This window comes from Cololabis saira, chromosome 18, assembly GCF_033807715.1.
Source record: "Cololabis saira isolate AMF1-May2022 chromosome 18, fColSai1.1, whole genome shotgun sequence".
Taxonomy (NCBI): domain Eukaryota; kingdom Metazoa; phylum Chordata; class Actinopteri; order Beloniformes; family Belonidae; genus Cololabis; species Cololabis saira.
The window spans coordinates 25,028,297-25,054,693 of record NC_084604.1 but is presented as its reverse complement, the minus strand read 5'-3'; the positions used below and the strand labels follow the sequence as shown (position 1 = coordinate 25,054,693).

General features: G+C 40.7%; 1 long non-coding RNA gene across 1 annotated transcript; it reads right to left on the bottom strand.

Annotated features, from left to right (window-relative positions):
• Positions 1 to 25,281: 25,281 nt before the first annotated feature.
• On the bottom strand, positions 25,282 to 26,056 carry LOC133418525 (uncharacterized). The gene is made up of 3 exons (XR_009770455.1): positions 25,985 to 26,056; positions 25,760 to 25,823; positions 25,282 to 25,402 (listed from the first exon to the last, which is right to left on the bottom strand). It is a non-coding gene; the product is annotated as an uncharacterized LOC133418525 (long non-coding RNA).
• Between the last annotated feature and the right edge of the window lie 341 nt (positions 26,057 to 26,397).

Here is a 26,397-nt window from a genome sequence, read left to right as displayed (position 1 = left end):
CATGTGACTGAAAAAGCCACAGAAGGGAAAACTGTTCAAGGAAGGCAAATGAAGATGTAGATATAAACTGAAACACACGGGCTTATTATTAATTTTGCTTCAAAAAGAAGCTCCTCCACCGTTGACACAGACACACACAGACTTTCCTGCCATGTTCACCTGCCAGTGAGTGATCCAGCTCCTTTCTCAGAGCAACAATCCGAGGTCGGAGGTGAGCGCTCACCCCAGGGGTGGATGGAGAAGCTCTCAGCACTACAAAGAGCAGGGACAAAGGGAGGGGACAGCGAGGAGCAGCACACACCTGAAGCCCTCAGCTCTGTCATGCCGTCCCGCGCAGGCAGCTTTTCAGACCCAAAGTGTTGTTCTCTCAAAATCCGCCGCGTCCAGATTGTTAAGCGGCATTCCTTTCACTTTTACCTGAGATTCCGATGCCTGGTTTTTTGAGTTTTTTACTTGAGCCACACACTCATATTTGTTGGGTTGTTTTTTTTTTTCTTTCATCCACCCTCTCAGGCGTTTTAAGATTTTAAAAAGCAGTTACTATTAGCTGCTCTTTTGATGAGGTAAGTTTGCAGTAACAGGTCGATCTGAATGCTTTTAACGGTTCGTGCGAGCTCCGTGTTGATCTCACCTTTGCGACATCATCTTATACCGTGTCTGCTTGCGTGTCACAAAGGATCAAAAGGGCCAGGTTGCTTAACCTGCTGACTCGTCTAAGCGAGACAAAGCGCCTGACAAAAGGAAGCACAGAAAGACAGAGAGTTACTCCCTTCATTATGTCCCCCCCCCACACTCTCCTCCTCCTCCTCCTTCACCTCCCCGGACAGTGTTCTTCTTAAGACCGGGCGCCCCGAGAGAGCGACCCGGACACATTTCTCCCTGAAGACGGGCTAGGCCCCGCATGTCTCAGAGGCTCAAAGCACCAGCCAAGGGCTCTATAGCACCACACACAAAGGAGAAGAGAAAGGACACTTTCCTCTGATGCACAGATTATTATCACCCCCCCCACCACCCCACCCCACCATGCCCCTTCCTGCAACTCCACCCTAAAGTTAAAACAATTCTGCACCTAAAAAGATTAATTCAGGATAAATATGTGTACAAATATAAAAAAAAAAAGAAACATTTTAAACTGTGTTGAAAATATTTTTGTCAAATTTTCTTTCTCGGGATGGGGGTTGTTTGATATTAATGACAACATCATTAAAAACATATATAGCCCTTTTTTTAAATAACTGTAAAATATAAATCTATGGACATATATATAAATATATATACAGACAGCGATGGAAGATCTTTGAAAAGCATTGTGAAAAAATGTTTCATGAAAGAAATCTGGAGGGTATTTTTAGTGACAGATTTCGTTTAAATCTGTATCCTGATTTAGTCCTTGTTAGTTTAGGAGAAATAGTGCTAGGTTTTTGCAGGTTTTGTGACCGGCTTCACTTTAGTTTTTTTCTTGTTTCTTTACTTTATTTTCTTTTTGCGTCGAGAGGCTATCTTCTTCAGATGGGAAAAATGTATCTTGGAATACGGTTTCAGAAACTGTAAATATGTCAGGATGAAACAAACAACAGCTGTAAAGTTTTTCTTTTGTTTAATTATCACTGAGGGCTAGAGGGGAGTGAGAGTTATTTAAAAAAAGAAGAGAGAGCCATTTCCTAAAAAACAAACCCACATAGGAGGGATTCGGTCCTCACTCCCTATGCCTTTTAAAGGGAGCCTGTCTCCCATCGGCAGTGCCCTTCAGGTCGCACCAGCATCAATATCTTTAATTTTTCTGACTGAGCGATGCATTACACTAGCTGTGATGATGTTGCAGCTCGTCCTGTTGGCAGTCTGTGAAACCCCATCTCATCAAAATGGAAAAAGAAGGTGGGGGGGGGGGCAACAACAACAACAACAACAAGACAGGGGCAGACTGCCACCAAGGTAGCGCTAGATTCAGCTCGGGACGCAGACAGGAACCCATTGTCACCAGAAAACTTGTGCCATGAAAGGGAAACGTGTACAGTTATACTTGAAAAAAAAAAAAAGACAAATTCATACCCTTTTTTACTGGGTTCAAAAAGTGGGGAAAAGTTTTGGGGAATTTAAGTTCGCTTTGCATTATTTGTGTGTGTGTGTATGTGTGTGTTTGTGCGGTTGTGTACATGTACTGTATATGAGTGTGTGTCTGTGTGGGAGAAAAGACCGATTATGAGAACCTGTGAACCAGCGAGTGACACAATTCTCAACACTGTGGCCCCTCCCCCACCCCTGGGAGTACCATCCTGACATGTAAATGATTCTCATTAAGCGTTGGAAACATGTGTTTGGTGTGTGTGTGTGTGTGTGTGTGTGTGTGTGTGTGTGTGTGTGTGTGTGTGTGTGTGTGTGTGTGTGTGTGTGTGTGTGTGTGTGTGTGTGTGTGCGTGCGTGCGTGTTGTGATAATTTCCTCTGATTTGTTTTCCGACCTGTTTGAAAGAGGTTTTTGTTCCTCGACGCTTTCAGTTATAATTCCTTTTTTTATTACTATTATTATTATTATTATTATTATTACTATTACTATTATTATTATTAATATTATTATTATTTCATTGCTCCTCTTTTATTGTAAATATCAATGACGTGGAGTTACAGTGATAAATACTGCCTTTGTATAACTTAGCAATATGCTATGTAAATAGTGTTTTGTTGAAGCTTTTGTATTGCATTATTATTCAATTCTAGTGCAGTAATTCCAACTGAACAGCCATAATTCTGATACAGTCTGAATAGTTAGTTAGTGAGAGAAAACTCATGACATGGCTGCTTTTTTTTCTGTTACTGGTGTCTATTTGTCTTGCAGATTTTGTGTAATTTATTGGTTTAATTTATCCTAATTTATTTGATGTTCCTCTATTTTGTTTTTTCCAACAAGGAAGGCTGGACTGAATTTAAACACACAGAACCAACATAGAAGATTTCATCCTCATCTATTTAAATGATTAGGAGTTTTGCGTGATTGCTGAATTGACAGAAATGGTGTCTAGAGATCTTGGCAGCTAAATGCAACTGGACAGTTGAATAAATGGTGTGACAGGGCAGAGGGTGGACCTTAAAAGTTGAAACTATAGTAGTTTGAAGAAATTTTGTATTTTCTTCTTGATTTTTTTTTCCCTCCCTGTAATGCTTCGGCCCAGCCCAGAAACAATTAGTAGTCATATTGCCTTTCGTGCCTTCACCCTCTATGAACTGAATGTATGTGCGGTATATATGCAAGCTTGTGCAAAATGAATAAAACCTTCAAATAAAAATGAAAAAGAGAGTGGAAAATGTCAACTCTTCGTGGATTATTTTATCACCTTATTTTAGACCCATACAGGTCCCTCATATGTGTGGAGGTTTGTGATGAGTGGGAGATTATCAGTGAAAAAGAAAAAGGTTTTACATTGTTAAAAGATTTTTTTTTCTCCCTAGATAACTCCCACCTTTTTGTTTATGAGTGCTTTAAATGTTGAACTTATGACACACACACACACACTAGAAAATAATCTCCTTAAATTACAAAACTACATGCAACTACATCCTCCAAGAAGTTTTTACCAATCTGAATGGGTTTGAAAGCTTTTTGAAATAAAAAAAAGGATTGTTTAGATTTAAGTTTTAAGATATAGCAAACACCTTATGAGTTTATTTGAGTGCTTTCTTTATCACTGAAAGCATTGTTTTTTGTTCTTTTCAGTATCAAAACTTTGAGGGAAATGTGTTTTTTCCAACAACCCGAGTCTGATGGTCTTCGGTTAATCGACATTAAAACACAACCTGAAGTGAAAAAGTGGAGGATAGATTTAGAATATTTTATTTAGTGTTTTCTTTAATTTTTTTTGTAAAAACAGCTAATGATCATGGCCTAATAACAATCCCCTTTTAAATGTGTATCTGTGTTGCTGATCATATGATTAAAATGAAATTCACAGGGAAAAAACAACCAAGATCCGTGTTTGTCGGCGATGATGAATAGATTTTAAAATAAAATGCTCAGAGTTTCACATTTTAATGGTCATTTTGTAGTTTGGGAGTTATAGAAGCTCATTTTTCAAAAGAATGGTGTACTGTCTCTGCGTCATTTAGCTGTTTTCTTATCGTGACCTGTGTTGTACTTTCCACCGCGCCTGCCCGTCGCTCTGTTCCTTTTCTTCCTTTGTTCTTGCCTGACTGCTTTTCACTCTTTTTGCTTTGATGCTCATTTTTGGAGTTGCTGCTTTTGTGTCTTTTTCTTGCTTGCTTTTATTCTTTTTTTTTCTTTTTTTTCTCCCCTCCCGCTGCCGTGTTCCTTTTCCCTCTCGTCCTCCGCCTGCCTCCCTCCACTCGCCTTCACCGGAGGCTACAGCTCCTTAGGTTGGGCTGAGACAGCATCTTTGTACAACACCGACCGTCTGCTCTGTAATCAAATACCATCTGTCGCTACATCTGAAGACTCACTCTCTCGCTTCCTCCATCGCGCACACACACACACACACACACACATGCAAACACACATGCAAGCGCATGCACACACACCACATCTGTGCTTCCCACTCCTGTACAAGATGTGTGTATGTGTGCTTTTTATGTACAATGACCCGTGTACTTACAATCATTCCACCTGATTCATTCTTGGCCTGCAGGGAGGAAGTCACCGCGGAGTCACTTTCACCACTTACTGTTTTTTCCATCTCTCCCACTGAGGGTTCAAGGGTCATTGTCTTCAGGTATCCATGTTTGTTCTGTGTGTCAGCAAGACCTTGGCTGCTGTATCACACAGGAGATAGTGGACTTTAGCTCCTCAGTCTTAGATCAACGGCCCACTATCTCAAAGGCTGCCAGCCTTTCCCAATGTTTGCCCAATGCTTGTCCCTGCTCCGGCACACAAAACGTTGACAGGGTCCCCAAGGTCCCTCCTCCCCTCGTGGTCACTCATTATCACAAACTCAGGTTCAAGAACATTTTCAGTTTGGTGGTTAAGAGCACTTTTTTTTCAGTTGGGTAAGTTTGCTTAAATTTAAAAAAGGAGTTTTTTTACAGGCCAAGTGAAGCGCATGCAAAACAAACAAGCTCCAAACAAAACATTATTTGGTAAATATCAGCACGCACGCAAAAGCTGATGTAACCCTCCGTTCCAGGGAACTTTAATGACGCAGAATCGCAAGGACTCAGGACCTCGTTTCGATTTCTCCTTCCTGCGATCCTCCTACCAACAACCAAATGAGCTGTACAACGTTTGAACCATTTTGACACCTACTCCTGAAATGATTGTGGGCTTGAAACTCAAACAGTTGAATGTTTTTCTATACAAAGCGAAAACAAAAGATATATGTGTGAGTTCATCCCTTTATTTTCCGCATCAGTGTATACATCATTACACCCAAAGCTAAATGTTTCACACAAATCATGTGGAAAAATATGTTTCTTATTGGTTTCACTCTGGATCTGTTCATAATTTAAGACTATATTTCATCTGCTGTCGATGGGTCAATGCACTGCTCTGCTCCAGAGCCGCTGGAACAGTGTGGGATTAATTCTGGCTTGCCCACATTTGGCATCAGTGATGGAGACATCTAGTGGTCAGTATGTGATCCTCACAGTCACTGTGTCCATTTCTGACATGGCCCTCATCCTTTCCCCATCCTGTTTGGTTGTTGTTTTTGTTTTCCTGCATTTCTGTTTGTTTTACTTAATTTGCTGTCCTCTTTTCTGCCCCCAGCCTCTCTGCCTCCCCATCTTTTTTGCAAGTGCCTAAACATTTGTTCTGTGGAATTGAAAGACTCCAGTTGGACAGATCATTGTGCCCTCTTTTTCCTCCCTCTCTCTCTGCCACTCTTGCTGGAAGGCTCCAATGCAATTGGAGCCTCGGAGGCTCAAGAGAGGAGCCTGGGAAAGAAGGAACAAAGGGCCGTCCGTCTGCAGCAATCACCACTCCGCACCTCCTCTCTCCCCCGTTCTTCCCTCTCTCTCTTCCCTCTCCCTACTGGCCAGCGCCCCAAATTAAGACTTCAGACAAGAAAATGGGCTCGCTAAAAAAGGGAGAGAAAGCGAGAGAAAGCGAGGGAGAAAGAAGTCCATAACAAGCCAAGAGGAGCAAAGCAACAAAGCCTCTGTTGTTGGATGGCAGGGCCCCTCTGTCGCTCTGCGAGGAACTGTCACCGTGTCAACTTGGACCCCTCATTGCGAGGAACACAGACCATAAAGAACACACATATGCGCGAAACATACACTCACTGAGAAAACATGCCACAGAGGACAGAATACTCGCAGAAAAAGAAAACAAAAAAAGGCTGCATAAAGACACAGAGATCTTTTGAAATTAATACAATTACATTTTTGTATTGGTTTATCAAGAAACTTTTAAACTAGCAAAGCAAAGACAAGCTGTTGATGAGATTTCTTAATTGATATTTTCAAATCCTGCTTGCGTAACTATTCAGACTAGCGGCTGAGCTCTCATGCATCCTATTTTTATCAGTCCTCCTATCTATAACACACTTTAGAGGTAAAGCACACTCCTGACAATACAAAGTCTCGTGATTTATGCTGTATATAATTGAAAACCAGGCCATAAGGGTCGAGAATAAACTTGCATCCTCATAATCTAGGATTGTGTCAAGGAAAAGTCCTAAAGAAAGAAACGTTTGCTTCTAATATTTCCGCGATGACCAAACTCAAATTAGCTTCTGTCATTTTAAACTGAAGGAAGTTTGGATCAACGAACAGACTTTTCTAGGTCTGAATGCCCAGCCAAACGAATAATTGGGCGAGAAGGGCCTCGGGGAGACAGGAAACAAACAAGCCAATGTTCACTTTGAATGCGATTTAGAGTTCTTCTAAAGAGAAAAAAGGACAACCATCAGTGCATCTCTGCACCATCGGGTCCTTAAAGACGAGTTGCTGGGTGGCAGGGATTCCTCATTACCTGAAAAACTAAATCCTATGATCTCATTAAACCTGATATTGAACTATTTTGGCCACTGTTCCTAAAAAGATGATGGTACCAGGCGTTGACCATCACCTCATTGGTACCATTCCTACAGTCAAACAAGGTGATGGCAGCATCATTCTCTGGGGATGTCTTTTTTTTTTTTTAAGTATAAAGACCTGAAGACAAGTCGGGACAGAAGAAATGATGGATGTAGAAAAAAATGTATTAATCATTGAAGAAAAAAAACCTTTCCTGAGCCCATATGAGAGCCAAATAGTTACACTTCAAAAACAACCCAACACATAAACGTGGTTCATGATGCTGTGTACTGATATTCCCATTGCCAACCTGACTTAGCTTTAAATCTCCTGACAGAAAGAGTGGGTTAAACTTTCAAAGGACAAGGATGACAAAGTCCTGCAGTGCAATCTTTTAGAAAATATAAGGAATAACCCCGACACGACAATGTTAATTCATGTTTTATTTTTAAGATTTGACATAAAACTAACACTTTTAACTTTGTAAAACATGAAACCAAAGACAAAGTAACACATAATGTGTCAATTGTAAATGGACTGTATTCATATAGTGTTTTTCTAGTCTTATCGACCACTCAAAACGCTTTCCACAAAACGCTGCATTGACCCGTTCACCCACACATTCACACAGCGCTCTCTGAGTCTGCAAAGATCTACAGAGATTCATTTTTATTTATTTATTTATCAAATCTCTGCAGTAGATTTTCTATCATACACACAATCATACACTGATGAACAACAACGGTTCCGTGTCTTGCCTAAGGACACTTCGCCATACGACTGCAACAGCAGGAATACAACCGCGGACGACTCAGGCTGGTCTGCCTACTGAACTACAGCTGGAGGCGGGTAGAGGAAAGAAAATTTGGAATTGCTTTATATTTTGCACTTCTAAAACAAAAGCTTGCACAGGTCTAATAAACTAAATGAATCTGCAGTCTGAAGAGAGGGCTTGTGGCAACTGTGGAAAGCAAAGTTAATTCAAGGAGGTAATTAAATACAATAGTGCCCAAAGATGTTGCCTGTTCCTCCTCAGCTGTCTAAAGTACAAACAAAATGGGAATGTTGTGAAAGGGAAACATACAGAAGGCAGAAAAAAGATGACAATAACACATCAGCATAGATAGATAAAATGAATCATACAAAGATGGAGCAAACAAACGTATCTCCAAGGTCATGTCAGGGAAAAGACCCTCAGGGAGATGACAATCATTAACTCTACAGTAATTGCAGATTGATGTTTTACACTCTCTCTCTCTCTGTTTTCCATCAGTCTAAGGTGGGTTTGGTGATGATGAGGATCATTTTTAGGATGGTAACACATCTTGACATAGAGCAAAGAGTTTCTAAAGTTATTTTTCAGGAAATAAATGGCATGGCAAGCTAACGGTCTGGAACGCAACACAACAACAAAGAAGTTATGGTTGAAACTGAGGAAAATGGTCCATGACCAGGCTCCACCCTGCAAAGCTGATTTATCAGCTGCTTTATGAAAGCCGTGCTTGTGAGGCCGGTCTGAAGGCCAGAGGAGATGCAGTAAAGCCCTAATTATAATTTGTTTTGGTTCATCATTTTATATATTTTTTTCCTTATAATAAAGTTATTCTTGTCATCTGTTTGATTTAAATAAAAGATGTTATTGTACACATAAGAATCTTATTGCTATATTGTTTCAATCATTTGAGACTGATTTATGTTTTTTTTTTTTATTATTCTTTAACCTTTTCAAAAAGATTTTAATAATTTCTGTTAATAAAATACTCAAAGTGCTGCTTTGCTTTTTTTCTATCTTTGTGGACAACCGTAGCAGATGAGAAAAAAACTTGAATGAATGTTAAAGAAACAAACGTGGATCCGAAAACTTTTTGTTGGAACGCCTACATGCACAGACACACACACGCTCACAAACACACACTCAAATTGATCTAGACAGCAGAGGTGAGACCACGGCGGTTGTGGCGTCCCGGCATACACCTTTATCTTGACTGCCAAGAAATGTCAGAGGGGGCAGAGTGAGACGGGAGACTGCTCTTAAAAATGAATGAAAACAAAGATATTTTAATGTGTGCGCATGTTGCAACGTGTGCTGCAGGTTGACAATACAAAATGATATATGAATTGAACAGGACACCCTGAAAATGGAGTGTGGGCCCTACAGGGCAAACACCTGCTATTGGGTTTTTTTTTAAGAAAAGATTCTCCCACACAACCAAGTCCTGCTATCTTTGTGCAGACTAACCCTCAATGCAAGTTTTGACACTCAAGCATCCGTTGAGACTTATGAGGTCCACCATTGTGATCATAACAAAGCTGTCACAGTCTGCTTGTAAAAAAGACTCCCTATTTTTGGGCACTGTAAAATAAAGAGTAGAGAAAGAGATCCAGGCTCACAGTACAGAGAAGACAAAGCGTGAGCTGGGTACATTTCTAAAGAAAGGATGAAAGAATTTCTAGTGTTTTTATTTTAAGGTTTTTAATTTCCTAAAGAAGAATAAGCAGTCAAAAGGAGCGTCTGTGTGGAACTGTGCACTGGTGTGCATCTGCATACATAACTGTGCATTGGTGGGGGGGGGGGGGGTGAAAACTGAACTTGTTTGGCTTCTTCCTGACTAAACTGGGTCTGCTGGGTCCAAGACAGATGGCACTTGGGCAAAGCCAGTCTGGGGTCTCTTTTTCTATCTCTCTCTGTCACACACACGCATGCAAACACACATGTCTTTTAATAGCCTTTATTGGCATCCTTTGCCTCTTCCAGATCCCTGATTCAGAAATCACAGAGGCCCATTATATTTCCTTTTGACCCATTTGGCAAGATGACGGGAGCATCAACTGCTGGATTAAATGGAAAGCAGTTTATAATCCAGTAATTCTAATGTTTTAATTACTTAGATGAACAGGAGGTGTTTGAGCAAAGGCTAATCTCCGAGACATAAGGGGCAGAGGGGGAGAGGGGCGGGAGGAGATTTGTCCTTTTCTTTGTCACCTGTTATCAACACAGATTAAAAGATTCACGGATTTAATAATTCATATTAAGGTGAGGCACGCAGAGTAGGTACGCAAAATCATTACCAAGCTGAAGTGCCTCCACACATTAGTCTGTAATTAACTATGTTCACAGGAATCTCGCAGTTATTCCACATCCACAGTGTTCTCCCTTTGAGAAAAAAAGTGTATGTATGCCCTAAATTCAGCACATCATCACAAATGTGTTTTATTGCAAATGTGTTGCATCTTGAGTGACATACATAGCTGCAGCTGATCCCACAATTGTCTTTGATAGCCACCCTTCCTGTCAATCAGGCAGCACGACAAAGGCTGCTAAACCAAGGCTGATGACTTCATGCCTGGGGTCTGCTCCGCACTGAAGGGGTTTTAACACCGTTCAACTCGCCTTTTGTGTCTGGAGCCATTTTTCAGACGCCTCTGAGCACCGAGAATTACAACACAGTGTTTCTCGGGGCTCAGGATGTGTGTGCACACACACACATGCACGATAGTCGGCACACATCCCCTTGATCCATGGGCTGAAGTGTTGAGCCAGGAGTGAGCCTTAAGACAAGGAGTGACAACCGGGACAGCTGCAAGAGTTGGAAGCCAGTCTTGGACCCCCCACCACAACCACCCTCCAACACACACACACACACACATAAACACACACACACACATAAACACACACACACACCACCACCACCACCATCACAGCCTCCAGCAAACCAAGCAAGCCATTGTTTCTGGCCAGGGCCTGTGGTATTTCATTTGTCATGAAATGGATACAGACACAAGATGACCACAAGGCTGCTTCTCAAAAAAAAGAAAAGCATTGTTACCACAACTGCTGCTGGTGTGGCTGATGAGTCTTGATTGGAACCTTAACCTTGTCATGTAGGTTATCCAAACACCCTGCTCTTATATTAATAAACCCGCTTTTCTTCCCCAAGTACAAAAATAATAAATTGTCGGTCCAAGGGATCTTTGTTTTCCAAAGAAAGATACAAAATAAATGACTTAGCTTATGTGCCAGATTCATCCTTCACTATCCTCTCTTTCTGTCTTCCCACTGGGCTTTTTACACCGTAGACCTGTGAGCCAGTAAGTGGTCAGTATCCTGCTCAGCTGTTCTCAAACCCAGACTAGAATGGGTTTAATTCTTTGGGTATTATTAAAGAGCCACCAAATAATTGTAGTTTTACACATTCGCTGTGCAGCTTCACATAAAGCTGCTTGCACATGGTGTGTCTTATTGGGGTTTTCAACATATAGCTTGTTGCATAAGGGAAAGGTCTGGCAGCCATGGTTCTCGAGGCACAGATGAAAATGTTCATCACCCTCGCAAGTCCTTCACCAATAACTCTCCAAGTCCGAAAGAGTTCATAGGCATAAAAACAATACCCTTCTATCTCCGGCAAGGGCATTCCTTGGCACAACAATAGGACCATAACATCTCCCCCCCTCATATTTTCCTTTCCTCCCCTCCCTACCCATTCTTCAGCCCCTCCATCAAAGAGCATTCCAGCTCCAGAGCCCTCTAAGCCTTCCACTCCAGGCCTGTCCATGTGACACGGCACGCAGACAGTCATCTTTAAGAATTGATTCACTCTGGTATCCAAAGCCTAGGGAGCCCGGCTGCCAAGATACCCAGCATAGGCGCCGCTCATGGCGTCCAGGTACACAACAGCTGCTCCCCAACAATAAAGGCAAAAAATGGAAGGCACTCAGGGGAAGATGCAGCCGCAACCTTTCTCTCAAGCCTGAACTGGTCACCTTGAGCCAGTTGTTGCCCGCCTGCTTTCTGAGATGGCAAAGGATTGGGTCCAACTTTGAGATGAGGATAATGGAAGGGGTTGGCTTTGACAGACAATAGAGAGAGAGACATGGGGCAAGAGAGGCAAGAGGGAGGAATAGTCAGATCTCTACAACCAAGATTATAGAGTGACACATAGAAGACCATAAATAAGATGTTGGCATGTTGTTTTGTTTGGAGGCATATCTTGCGAGCCTGGAGGTCAAGTGAAGGAGACGCGAGCCAGCTCCAGAAAACTCACACATAAATGCACAAACAGGAGTAACCTAGGGAATGTCCTGATGCCGGAGATAGACATCACAAATCATGTAGAAGGAGACAGGGGAGATATTACCTCACCTGAAGTGTTTCCATAAACTCCAGTGTACCAAAGCCTTGGAAAGTGGCATCGGTGTTCTGGCAGATCCTGACCCACACATATAGTGATTTATGACAACACAATCCACCACATCATCCATCATAAATAAGGGAGATCAAATTAAAAGCGGCTGTTGACGCAGCAGCTCAACATCATAAACTGTGTATAATGTTACAGTGCAGTCTAAAATCTGAGAAACAAATTCCAAGATCACAAGGGAAGGAGGAGACGTGCATCCCGGCCTTTCCTGTAAGTTAAGAAGCGGAGCGAAGGCAGGGGACAAGAGAGAGGAAGTAAAAAACAACAAAAGGAAAGGAAACACAAGGGCAGAGGAGAACCTGGCATCACCAGTCTTCCCGTTCGAGCGGAAAGGCAGAAGAGGAAAAGCAAGAGCAATGGAGAGCTGGGGAGAGAGTGGGGAATTTACCAAAGCAGCTCGGGAGGGCCCTCATTACGATATTAAACAAGATTTAATAAGTGAGAGTGATTTGATGAGGTGATTATCCTGGCCCATTAATCAAGCAGGCTTCTAGCCTCGCTGTAATATGGCCCATCTTTCCGTCTGTACCAAAGCCTCTTTAGACGCTGAGCTCCTTACTGCACTAACGCCGCTTCAGAAACAACACCAGGCCGAGGAAAAAAAAAGAGGCATATTACGTCTCGTCTCTCAAGCTGGAGGGTATTTTTGAGGCTCACTCATCCCTCCACCTCCCCGTCCGCGCTTCTGGTGCATCTGATGAATTGAACTCCTTAACATCTGGGTCAGAAAGTAAAGTCATATCAGAGGCAGCTAAGGGTGATAACTGGCGATGATAGCAAAAAGCATCTGTTGGCTTAAGGCTTTTGGTTTGAGAACAGAAGGAAGTTGCACAGACTCCACTGGATTGTTGAGCTTTGGGCTTTGAGAGCTGGGGAATGCTTGTGTGTGTGTGTGTGTGTGTGTGTGTGTGTGTGTGTGTGTGTGTGTGTGTGTGTGTGTGTGTGTGTGTGTGTGTGTGTGTGTGTGTGTGTGTGTGTGTGTGTGTGTGTGTGTGTGTGTGTGTGTGTGTGTGTGTGTGCGTGTGTACAGTGATTCATCGAATACATCTCAGGGAAAAAAGGAAAATAAAGTAAATATCGCAGGACATAAGTGCAGTCCACAGTACGTTCAACCAGATTACATTTTTATTTATACATTTTTAAATGATTAATTGTCAAAATCCAAACTCATTATGCCTAAAACAGGTAAAAAATAATAATTTGAGAGATTTAACTTTGGAAATGCTTCATAAAGGCGCTCGATAAATAAATACAGTGAGTGATTAGTTATCATGTTAGTTCACTAACTGATTAGAAGTGACAGCAACAAGAATGACACAATTAATCTTCACATGAGTGTAAACAATAAGTTTAAATGTGATTATGGTTCTCTTGGGGATGTCGATAATGGATTTGGCCCCTACTCACATGCACCCGCGTAGTCCTGTGCAGAGCTAGTGCACATTCAGATCTTCCTCCTTTGAATAAGATCTGTTCTTTTGCAAAAAAATAAATAAACAAAATCCTTCAACGTGGTTTATATGTGGAGATAAGACCAAAGATAAAGAGATCTACCTGCAGATGGAAAGGTAGATTTGGTGATACAACTTTCCTATCACTTTCCTTTCAAAAGATGATACTTAACAAATTAAGGCAGAATTCTAAAATATGCATAAACATGAGGTCACAGTTACAGTTCAGTCAGTCAACTTACGGAGTGAAGACTTCAAATGTTTTACTAATGATGAAGCAGACTTAAATTCTAGCATCTAGGCTCTGATCAATCCCCATTTATTAGGCTCATGTAGAGATATTTGGGGGGATTTAATTAATGTCATAGAGTCAGAGCCTCTAGGTGGAGGCTGGGAAGGAGGTTGGAATGTAGGATGAGAGACAAGTGCATGTCAGAATCAGAATCAGAATCAGAATCAGAAAATGGGTTTATTGCCAAGTTTGTTAACACACACAAGGAATTTGTTGTGGTGATTGGTGCAATACAATAAAAATAAAAATATAAAAACAAACACATATATAGAGATAAAATAAGAGATAGAATAAAATAAAAATGTATAAACAGAAATAAACAGAAATGTACAATATGAGGTTTTAAAGTGCCGAATATGAGTCTTTACAAAAGGTGACGTAGGATGAATTAGGACAGATAAAATGTATAAACAGAAATGTACAATATGGGGTCAGTCAGTATGTCAGTCGTTATATTAGTGTTAATGTTCTATATCACTGGAATAGATTTGGAAGCATGTTGATGCATGAGAGACTGCATCAACATGCTTCCAAGGGTCAGTTCATTTAATTTACACTTAAGTTCAAATTATTTTATATTTCATAGTTGTAATTTTCTCTGGTGGCCAAACCCCAGGTTCCAGAGGCCATGGAGTGCCGTGAAATGACCGTGTCGCGCCAGCAGTGGATCACAGATATTCGAAGCCAAGTGTATCGATGTGAAGTCAGGACAGCTGATTTCCCACGGTCACTTCCAGAGCTTAACAGAGCCGGCCTGGGCCAACCTGGCCCCCACTTCCTGGCCTCACTTCTCCGTACAGTCCAGCAGGGTTGGATGGAGTCAGAGGCAGAATCAACGTAGAGGAAGGCTTTTACAGTTCAGCAGCTCGCTTCTTTTTAACTATGTTTATGAAAGGCTTTTTCTGCTTACAACAGTTGTGAACATTAGTCACGTGTTCAGTTTTTGATTAACTCCAGTTACCTTTTGCATTATCTGTCAGCATTTGCTCATTCACTCCTTTCTCGCTGCATGTGCCTATAGTGAAAGGCCCGGGCAGTCTTGTCAGCATACTGGACTACAAGTATCAGTTTATTGAAAAGATAAGTTCAACAAATCATTCAGTATTTGATCGGAGCTCTGACTGCATCTCACCCCAAAGTAGAGAGTGCAAGAGCAGCAAAACTGTAGCGTTGAGTGAGCCGCTGTGACTGATGACTGGTGTAATCAATAAGAATTAAGTCTGTTGGCACATAAACTGTCTGGCCACAGAGAGCCATAGAAAGAAGCAAACAGGTAAGAGCCTCCCATCAGAAAGTGCTTCTCATTTCTAAAATGACCTTTTCAGAGGACATATCCAACAACAAATGAGTGTGAAAAAACGATTAAAGCTAGTTGACAACTGTACAACACATTATTAAAACCACAATGGGTCGTGGTGAACCATTATCTTTGACCTCAAGTTTACTATTAAAAATGTTCGTGAATGTAAATTTCTTAAAAATTTGGTGAAATCTAATTTTAAAAAATCAACACATCTCGCAGGGTATTATTATATCCGGTGATACTTAAGTCCTTTTCAAAGATGGTGTGGGCATATTTGAGAGAAAACATGATTTCAAGTATGCACCAACTGAAATTTAACTAATTAAATGTAAACATGTAAATAATATTTCTAAATGTCACCATTTTTCTGAGCGTTGATCAGCTCTGTCAGGGTTAAAACGAGGGCTAACACAACCTATGAGCTATATTTGGCAATTAAGAGAGATTACTCAGTACGATTAAAAGCAAACACTATTCCTGAAGCAGCCTTTTGTTGTGTAGCTGGACTCATTACGAAATAAAACTTTATTGACACACATTTTGGTTCAGATGGTTACCAGTTTCTCCTCAAAAGGTGAATAAATCATGGTTGTAGGAAGAAACTTTTAAAGATTTGTAACTGTAACAGGCCCACATTTATCAGATATATATAATTTACAGCACAGACTGACGAACCAAGGTTAAATATAACTTTAAGAGTGGGAGAGAATACGTATTGCAAAGCTAGACAACCCCCCAAAACATTTTAAAAGCTCAAGTGGAAGAAGATTACCTTAGAGCAAGCGTAGGACGGAGCTTTTTCTGGGAACTGCCCGAGAGTATTAATACAATAAGCACAGAAATATAATACAAGAATGTTTTTATCAACATAATCCAGGGAGATGAGGCCAAACCAACCTGGGATATAATCCCAAGAAGAAGGACTCCTGTTTATCTGTCATCAGGGACGCAAACCCATACACACTTATGCAGACACTCGTGCACAGCCTCTTTTCATGCCTCGACGTTGCTTCAAATAATCATCAGATAATCTTCAAGAGGATGTTGTCCCTTCAGTCTGATCTTTATTATAATGTCCTGCCTGCACGGTCAAAGGGGTCAGCTGTTCAGTTAAGCTATTAATGTGATTTTTTTCAATTCATATTACATATCAGAGATGACACTGTTATGATACAGAAAATGTTATTTATTGGATTTGATATTTTATATATTCAATTAAGGGCCACGTTTCTCAAAATACCGTAAGCACATGCATTAAATGTTTCAGAAGCAGCAAGCTATACCAGCAATTCAACCCAATTGACTGAAACTGTGTCAGTGTCTTACGGTGTGGCTTATTTATATTGCTTGGAAAAAAAGAAATCATTCAAGCATATAAGTGTAAAACATCAGAAGCCCCTTATTATTATAGCTCAGATTACTTCTTCTAATAATAGCATATGCTGAGAACTACAAATTAAATTTCTTTTTGTAGATTTTTTTATTTTTCTAACCCTCTTCCTTTATCCTGTAGGCGTTTTCTTCATATGGGGCAGAGCCATGTTGCTTAGCAACACACCCACCACATGTTGATCAAAGTTGTGAGACTGTGAGACGTTTCCAGCGGGTTAGTTTACGAGACCAAAACATTTTTTTTAATCAGGTTGTAAATATGTTTATTTCTGCTCTAAAGTCAGACATTTTAACGTGGAAGTCAATGGAGATTGACTCGTTTTTGGAGCCAGCCTAGCGGTCAGTGGCAGAAGTGAGATGGTTGGCACTTGAACGCGAACCGGTTAACAGCTTTATCTCCAGATCTGACTGCAGCAGGGAGGCCGCTGCACAAGCGCCGGGCTGCCTTGAGAGTGCTTTGGTACGAGAGAGGGCCTTGTGGACGTATCGGCGTCTCGCTGAGTAATGAGTAAAAATCAATACCTGCTTTCACGCTAGCGTCACCAAAAGTCTCCAATAAGACCTGGAAAGTCACTTTTTTTGTGCGTTAACCTCAGGAAGAACTGCTGTTAGGACCACCTCTGTGAATGGCAGTGTAAAGATGCTATGGGACGATGAAATCCCAATTGAGCAACCAGAACCTTCAGACTGAGAAGGATGTGTGAAAATCTGATTGAAATCCCATTTTAACCCCACTATCATATGTGGTTTGAATCTATCATTGTTTATACCCTCTTATCCTATTCAGGGGCATGGGTGTCTGATTGAGTCTATTCCAGCTCTGTTTGGGCGAAGTCAGGGATACACCTGGATGGCCAGTCCATCACAGATAAACTTAAAGACAAACACACACACACACACTCGGACAATTTAAACACACCTACTAACCTGATGAACTACATGATTTTGGACCGAGTTTTCATACATTTCAGTCGATTTATCCAGGCACGGCGAATGTGAGGCATTAAGAACAGACTTTACTGTTAGTAATAAACACAACAATTGTGACAGTTAGAAATAACAACATCAGAGTGGGTGCTTGAGTTTAGCAGCTTTCATACTTCTCTTATATAGATGGCATTTGTCTCTCAACATCTGGGATGATACCTCTAACCTGTCTTTCTCCTACTTAGGCTCAGCTCTCCTGCACTCGTGTCTCACAGCGAGTGCCCAGGTATTTCTCCAAGGCTCAGGTTTTGACTTAGAGGACCTATTTTTCATCGGTGCCACTTCATCTCATATGCTTTGACAAGTTAAGTTAAAATGACAGAATATAGCCTCAACATCTGAATTGGAGTTCAGAGAATCAGTTTGGCCAACCACAGAGATAGAAGCTGCAGAAAACAGAGCACCAGGGTCACTGGTACACTGGGCAGAAACAAAAGATTCAAGCACAGGACAAGGAAGAGAATCGTCAAATAATACATACGGTCAGAAGACAGCATCACAAAATGTATAAGCCTCCAGCTCCATTCTCCCCGACATCTGCACGCTCAGGGAGAAGAAGATTTCCCCAATCTTCATGTCCAAACAGGCCATGCTTCAGATGAGAAGAATCTTTTGAAGGCCGAGGGCTGGTTCTGATTCAATCGCTTCTAAACAAGAGGAGGCAAACTTCTCATCTACTAACAGGATGTCTAATTCTTTAAAAATTTTCCTTGCAGCTTAAGGTTCTGCAGACACTCTTGAAGATTATCTAACTCAGTTTTTCCCAGTTCACTGATGAGATGTTGATATCTTGCCCTTCAGCTTTAGCCAAAATTTTGTCAGGCAGGCTTTTCTGGATCTAGATTTCGTTTACATAAAAGTCACTGACCGTCTTTGCAATGCCTCACAAAATAAAGAGCTTAAAGCAGCACAATGTAACTTTCAGCTTTTGTTGAGTTTGGCGGCTCCTTTGGACAAAAGCGGTAGTGCTTTACCAGAAAGAACACTACATTTCCCATGAGCACCAGCGTGTACTGCCGGAAAGATCCTGTCCCTGTCGCGTGCATTTGTTTTGATAGTGAATGAAATAAGACGGGACGGACTTTCAAAACTACTTTTCTGTTTCACCAAGTGAACAGACAGAACGCAAAAAAAAGATGTTAAAATGCCAGAAAGGAACTGGAATTTACCGGGATACCTTAAACAAGGAAGCCAGGGACCGGTATATGGAGAAAATAATGATTATTAACAGTTTGGATCCATATGAAATCCCTACTAAAGAGTGGAGCTCCCATGAGGATTTACTGCCGCAGTTCTGCACAACCCACGTCTTCGGCTACCTATTTTAGGAGTGTTTGGCAGCTGCTTTGGTAAATGTTTGACTCGCCATGTGTTTCAATAAATTTCCTGTCACAGTGAATCAAAGAGATAAGGACAACTATTGTGCAAAAAAACAAAACAAAAAAAATCACACATACACGAAGAAAAGAGCGCGGAAAGTTCACGACTGCTTCAAACCGGAAACCGGAAATGCGTTGCTACCAAGCGAACCAATCACAGCCCTCTCGGTCTGCGTGTGGTCTGCGTCGACGCGTACCACACGCCGTAGGCCCGGCGTCGTTTTGACGCAGAACCATAACTCAAGCTTAAGACAAAATGAAGAGGGAGCACGTCTGTACACGCTCTGGTTTTGTTCTACTGCACCTTTTTCCTGTCACATTTTTTAGACAGACTTCGTCATAAATTAGTAGTCCAACATACTTACTGACAAAATAAAAAAATACTTTATAACCTGTGAATAACTGAATGCCCATTCCTTATATTTTGCAGATCAGCCCTGCACAATTTTACAGTTCAGGAAAAATACTAGAACCCCAGACGAATCCCCTGTATGTGAAAACATTCTAATTTTGATTCTTATTGTACATAGAACTCTACATTTACATTTGTATCATGACAATTCTGTCTCTTGTTTTATCCCCATAAATCCCCATCGGTCGGACATCCCTCCTCGTCTTTCATCTCACGGCAGCGAGTGAACGCCGGGCCAATGTTTATTCATGTCCGGGCATTTTTTTATTTTTTTTTTGTCCGGGCATTTAGCTTGTTACTCTCCCGCTTTCTTTTTTCGCCTCCTCCGATAAAACTTTTATTTTCTTTGTTTTTTTCGCTGCTTCGGCCATGATACCAGCTTCTGCTGAACTCTGCGCTCCACGCCCCGCCCAGCTTTCGTCTCGACTATGAATCGGGAAGGAGGGGGAAGTGACGTATGCCGTAAAGCAGTCAAAGCCGTAACAATGTGTAGTTTTTTAGTGTGGAAGGGTTCCTACCATGCTCCTCAAAGTTACATAGTGCCAGTGAAGGCGATACAGACCCCTCAGACCATGACAGAGGTGTCATTAAACCTGTTGGAAGTTGATGTACCCTCACAATGACTCTGGAAATATTATATTAAGGTGGGAAAGTTACATAGTGCTGCTTTAAGTGCCGTCAATACACTTTGATGACCTACAAAGTTTATGTCAAAGTTTTCATCCTGGTTTGCTCTTGAGCTAAAAACTCTTGGGATGACGCTATGTCTATGGACTGTTAGGGGTGAAGTCTTCATCCGGAAAGATTTCTGGGAACTCCTCTTCAAGGATACATTCTTCTAAGGATATAATGGACTCCATCTCAGCCCTGAAGACTACATCCTTGGTAACATCAAGGGACCGCTATTCACGTAAAGAAGTCTTTAATGCTATCAGGTCCAAGGTCTCCGTCTGAGCAGCGAAGTCTTCATCCTGGGTGACACTGCTGCTATCACATCTAACATATTGAAGCTCTCTCTGGTCTTTTCAGGAAAGACATATTTTATGCTGGTAGACCATTGTTGTTGCAGCAGTTGTGCGAGTCTCACTGACCACAGTAAAGACTGATTACATTTAATGTTCTGTACATTTGATTTTATTGTTTGATATGAAATGTTCATTCCTCATAAACTAGTTGAAAACCAGTTGAAGATGCAAATGGACTAAAAATGTTCAGATACGCTGCTGACATCATATTTGTGATCATGATGACCTCACGAGGCCCGGCAGGGACCGGGCTAACGCACCTCTACACATGCAGGTGGAGCAGGTGGATAATCTGGCTCAGACCCAAAAACACATGTCGGCTATGGCTCGTTGTTGTTACTATGACAACAATGGCAGGTGAGCGATTTCACATTGTGGACAATCATGGGTTAAAATCACTGCACAAAATGTCTTAAAAGTCTATAAACATCAATAGTTTATAATTGATTTGAGTGATGTGAAGGTATCTTAAGGTGAGCCATGTGCTGCTGGCTGAAGTGGAAGTAACTTACTTTTTAAAGTTGTTTTTTAAGTTATTAAGTCTCTTTTTCCTGAAGATGTTTTTGAATTTGTAATATTTGGATAATGACCCTTTCTTGTTTCTTGTACTGTACTTTAATTTTATGATAATACTGAAATATCCTTGATTAGTAATTTATTCATTTGGCCTTTGTTTCTATCTGTATCTCTGTCTTATGTAATTTTACAATTTTACGAATAAAAGATTACTATCTTTTGTTAAAAATCTTATTCTAACTACTTTTGAACTTTATTCTCATTGGATTGTGTATATGAACAAATATTATTTCAACATAAACTTGCAGTGTCTTTATATTTAAAACATGACAGATATGTGTAACTCCTCCCCTGGAGGGATACCTCACGGGAGAAAGTACGGGTTCAACTGAAGGACGGAAGCTACATGAATCTGGTAGCTGACATTCTGAGCTGGTAAGACAATGTCGCCTTGCCGAGTAACTTTTTTCTCTCCCTTCTGTTTCCCATCTCTCTCTCTCGCTCTTGGTCTCTCTCTCTATCTCTCTCTCTCTCTCTCTCTCTCTCTCTCTCTCTCTCTCTCTCTCTCTCTCTCTCCATCTCTCTCGTTTTCTCTGTCTCTCCTGTATCTAAGCAGCGTAATTTGAGTAAATGACAGGGGAACATCTGCTGTGCATAAGAGAGAGGCCAACACTTTAACATGCAGATGTCTCTCTCCATCTGCATTAATTCAATAATTACCGCAATGGAGGGAGGGGAAAAAAAATCTTTTTTTTATAGCTTAAGACAATGTTGTCTGTGCCAGTTGGTATGGGGAGGGCAAACAGGCAGGAGGTGGGGGGGGGTGAAAGAGTGTGTCTATGTGTGTACGGGCTGCTGCAGGTTCATGAGAGGAGGGGTAGATTATTACACCATTTAGCCAGAGCAAGCTGTCACATTGCAGAGAATCTCACTAATTCCATTGTGCCCTTGGTGAGTCACTGACAGACTCCAAGTGAGTGATGATGCCTCAACGCCACCACTTGGCCACCCGATGACCAACCTGCTTCGCTCAAGGGTGCAGCTGTGCGTGGTTTACTTTGCATATGTGCATGAGCGTACCTGTCTGACGATTAACCTATGTATCTTGATACCTGCATGACAATGAGAGAGTATTGGTGAGTATGCGGTTGCATATACAGTATACCGTGTATCTACCGAGCTGGATACTCACCAGATGATGCATATAGCGCTATTAAAATTAAAACATGTTAATCTTTAATATTTTTCTTTCTTTTCTGTTAAATTTACAGTGGAGTTGGATGACTTTAGTCATGTTTCTTTACTGTGAGGTTCTGACTGACAGATTGATGCTGATGTATGTGTTTGTCTTCTCCTGCTACTGTAAAGGTCTTCTGAGGTCCCGCGATACTGGCTGTTCAGTTCTTGGTCATTTCTCAAACAAAGGTCCTTTTTTAGAGCGATTTCCTCCTTTTTACAGCCACTGGCGCTCCTGGGATGGCAGAGCTTAAGATAATATTTTTTTTTCCACATTCTCATCCGCCACCTTAACCCAGTTTTGTCAGAGATCTCTTCACCTCCTGGTCTCTTGCACTTTATATCTCTTTTTTTTTTTTAACCAGACATGCAGCATAAATTGTGTGATCTTACACAGAAAGGTAGGAGGTGAGCTCCATCTAAGCTCTAAATCCTTTTCAAGTGTAAACTACAAAACTTAAGGCCTAAATATACAAAAATGATTAGTTTTTTGTTTTTTTAATGTTTAATCATATAATAGGAAAATTACATGGTAATGTCTCATGCAAAATAAGAAAATATATATATTTCAGCGTCCAAAAGTGAGGGCATCTGAAAACTATCTGAAGCCACCTTAAATTTACAGTTTAACACATTAACATTACTCATCACTCAATCACTGAATCAATCCATGTGACATTTAAAATGGTAGGGCCATCATATTTTGGCCGGTCACCATGAATAACAATGAAAATGTGGTACCACTGAGAACATTAACAGGAAATAGTTTCCATTCAAACCAACCTAATTGCTTTATAGAGATTTAGGTTCCAAAATCTCATTTTCATCAAAAGCATTTATAAAGCATTCAGACAAGCTTGATTATAATTCCCCAGCACAAATGAAACAGATGCAACATGAAAGAAAGAAAAAAAAAAAATCAAGTCCCCTACTTTAGTCATGTGCCTCGGTAATGACACATGATTTCACAAATGAAAGGTCACACTATCCCCCAGTGACTTACAAACACACTTGCGCTCAAATAAACAATTCAAGGATGTATCACAGTATATATTTGATAACATGCATAAAAGAAGAGACATCCTGATATAATCCAGCAAGCATGCACAAACTTGCTCATAAAGCCACGCATGCACCTTCATCCATGCACATCGCGCACACACATATCTGACTCTTACATGCCTGCTAAACATAGGGACAAAGGAAAATATCTGTATACTTGGCAGGGCAACTTCCTTTGATTGGAGGAGTGCTGCCGTAGGAAACAATGCACAGGCACTATTAATACACCAAGGAGAAAGAGAATTCCTCTTAGAGGAAAGCTCAAAGGAGCCATCGGCCAGGCTATTTACAGACTTACTGACTGATTGGATGGTCGACTGCACTATACTTAACTTTAGTCTCTGCATCTTGTCTTACTCGACTCTTATTCTTTGCGAGGACTCAGCTGAGTGATGCATTTCGTGCTCTGTGCGTTAGAGGAGCAATGGATAATAAGTCCGGCCACTTTTTTGCAGATAACTTAGTTATGACATTTTCCCGTCACATGTATTAATTAGCAGCTAGTGATTCGGAAATACGACAAATCTGTCATTTACTTCCACTCCCGTGTCGCATCAACACTCTTCTGACATTTGACGGGTGGTAAATAGCTGCCCAGCCACACTTATGATCGCCTCTCCTTTCCAAAAGTGCCCAGTTAAAGAGCATCAAATCCCAACCCGCTAAACCCACGCAAGCCCAGCCTTCATTAGCATAGCTAACAAACTCCCTGAAAGAGCAACAGTGGAGGGGAGAGAACAATGGCAGTCTATTAAAAAGGGAGATGAGGAGGTGAGAGGAGGCGTGGACGGGGACAGGCCATTGTTCTGGTCTTTTTTAGCCATTGCTGTCACCCTGCAACTGTTGTCACTTCTAAGTTTAGCCGAACGACTGAAGAGGACAGTGAAGAGTGGAAGGAGGAGGGAAGGAGAAATAGGAAAGCATGAGGAGGGGGTGGAGGACATCAGGAGGGGAGGAAGACACGAGGTGAAAGAGATGTTGTGAAAAATTGAGTTAAAATTAACAAATGGGATATTGTAATGTTGCCAGCTTAGCTGAGGTTTACAGTTTAACCATGTGTGAAACCCCTACGTGATTTAAGACAGTCACATGACCTCTTACACTGCTGCTAACATCTGTGGTTTAACCTGCAGCTTAAGTTAACTTGATCTCAATTAGTGCGGCCTCCAAATAATTCACATCAACCATTTCATGCCTCTTTTCAAACGTGTTTCCTCAAACTTGATACAGGTAAGTTTTAACAAGAGTTTAAGTAGTTTATGTAACCAAATGAGACATGTTTCCCACAATTACATGGTCTTTTGCCCAAAGCTGACCTGATATAAAGCCACATAGTCTGCAAAATCACTGAAATTCAAATAAAAATAAAATAACTACTTTAATGTGTGGTTTGCTTTCATGTGCTTTGAGAATGTTGAGCTTGTGTAAAAAAGATTTCAGGTAAGGTAGGTAACTGAATAGCTAGCAGGCTATTTCTATTGTAAAAATGCACTTCTGTAAGTTGTTTAACTATACTGGAGTATATGTAGAGATATTACAGTAAATGTCAGCATGGACAGTGGGAGAGAAGTTCCTTCCTACTGTCTGTGAGCTGTACAATTCACAGACTGGCATTAGGTTTTGCATTTTGTTACACAAATGGAGGAAAAATGTTTTTTTTTTTTTATTTTTCAGAGGGCACACTGATTGACAGCTGTGCTTGGGGTGGTCAGGTAGGGTGGCCAGGCAGATTTCAGGTCCCTCCTCACAGTGTGATATATGACCACAGCTAATTGTAATATTTTTGAGGCAACAATGTACTTTAACAAGCAGGGATTTTTCTATTTCTGGAGTAATATTGTTACAAAGGTAATCCACTGGGTCTTCAGTTCAGTGGATACCAGGAATGCTCGATAACTCTTCTCTCTGGCAGCAGGCATATGAATGTGCTGAGACCTTTTGAAGTAAGTGATAGCAGAAGCAGGTCTACCAAAGACATAACAACAACCCGTGTATCCAAATACCTTTGGTATATATTCAATTGGCATAAATGTATGTGTAAAAACAGAAAACAGTGGATGTTTACTGCTGCTGGAGGTTGAGTCCTTAAAAATTGTAAAGTCATTTATTTAAAATATTGAGAAATGATGGCATAATCTTCAGGATGAACAACAATGAATCCACCAACAGAATTTTTCCAGCAGATGAGTGTCTATAAAAACAAAAAGAGGTATTAAATTCAGATTTTTTACATGCTGTTAAAAGTTTTAAAGTTGTATTTTTGACTTCCTAAGACACAACTATGTCTCTGGACTGAATATATAAATAACATGTAAACCAATTTTAGTTCATCGTTAATTATTCAGTTAGAAAAATGTCACCAATTCATTTAAAAAGTAGTCTCAAAGCACTTCACAGAGAGAAACATCCAATTTAACTCAAATATAATCCAAATCCTTAATTAATGAATTAATGAATTCATTCATTCATTCATTCATTCATTCATTCATTCATTCATTCATTCATTCATTCATTCATTCATTCATTCATTCATTCATTTTCTACATACTTCAGTCCAATCGAGGGTGGCAGGGGACATGGTCACCCTGGAGGCCCCAACTCCATTCAATACCCTAAATTAAACAATTAAATTCAGTCCAATTCACTCTAATTAATTTATATTTCATTAAAAAAATTCAGTTCAGTTGTAAAGTAACCCAATGACATTAATTACATACTTCAAAGTCCAGGTTGTATTTCCATGATGAAATATGAGAAAATAACAAACACATACCTGTCATGCAGTGATTCTTTCATTTACTACTAATTAATTGATGTTCTAATCTCTGCAGCTGCAGTTTGAATAGCAGTTGTTATCAAACACAAGTTCAAGCTCCTTCCGTGCCATCAGCACTGCTCTGAGCTCAACCAAACTATCTAGGGAGTGCAAGTTAAATAGGATTAAAAACAAAAAAGACATCTTTCATATAACACCTTTTATGATTAAAACTCTTTGTAGTGGTCTCTGAATATGAATGAAAACAATTACTTAAATCAAATGTGTACATTAGGCAAGGCAGGTTTATTTGTACAGTACATCTCAGTAACACGGCAATCCAAGGTGCTTTACATAATAAATACGAAGAGTGAGGAGGAGGAAAAAAGATGATGAGTTACAGTGCAAAGGCATAATAAAGAAAAGTTAGA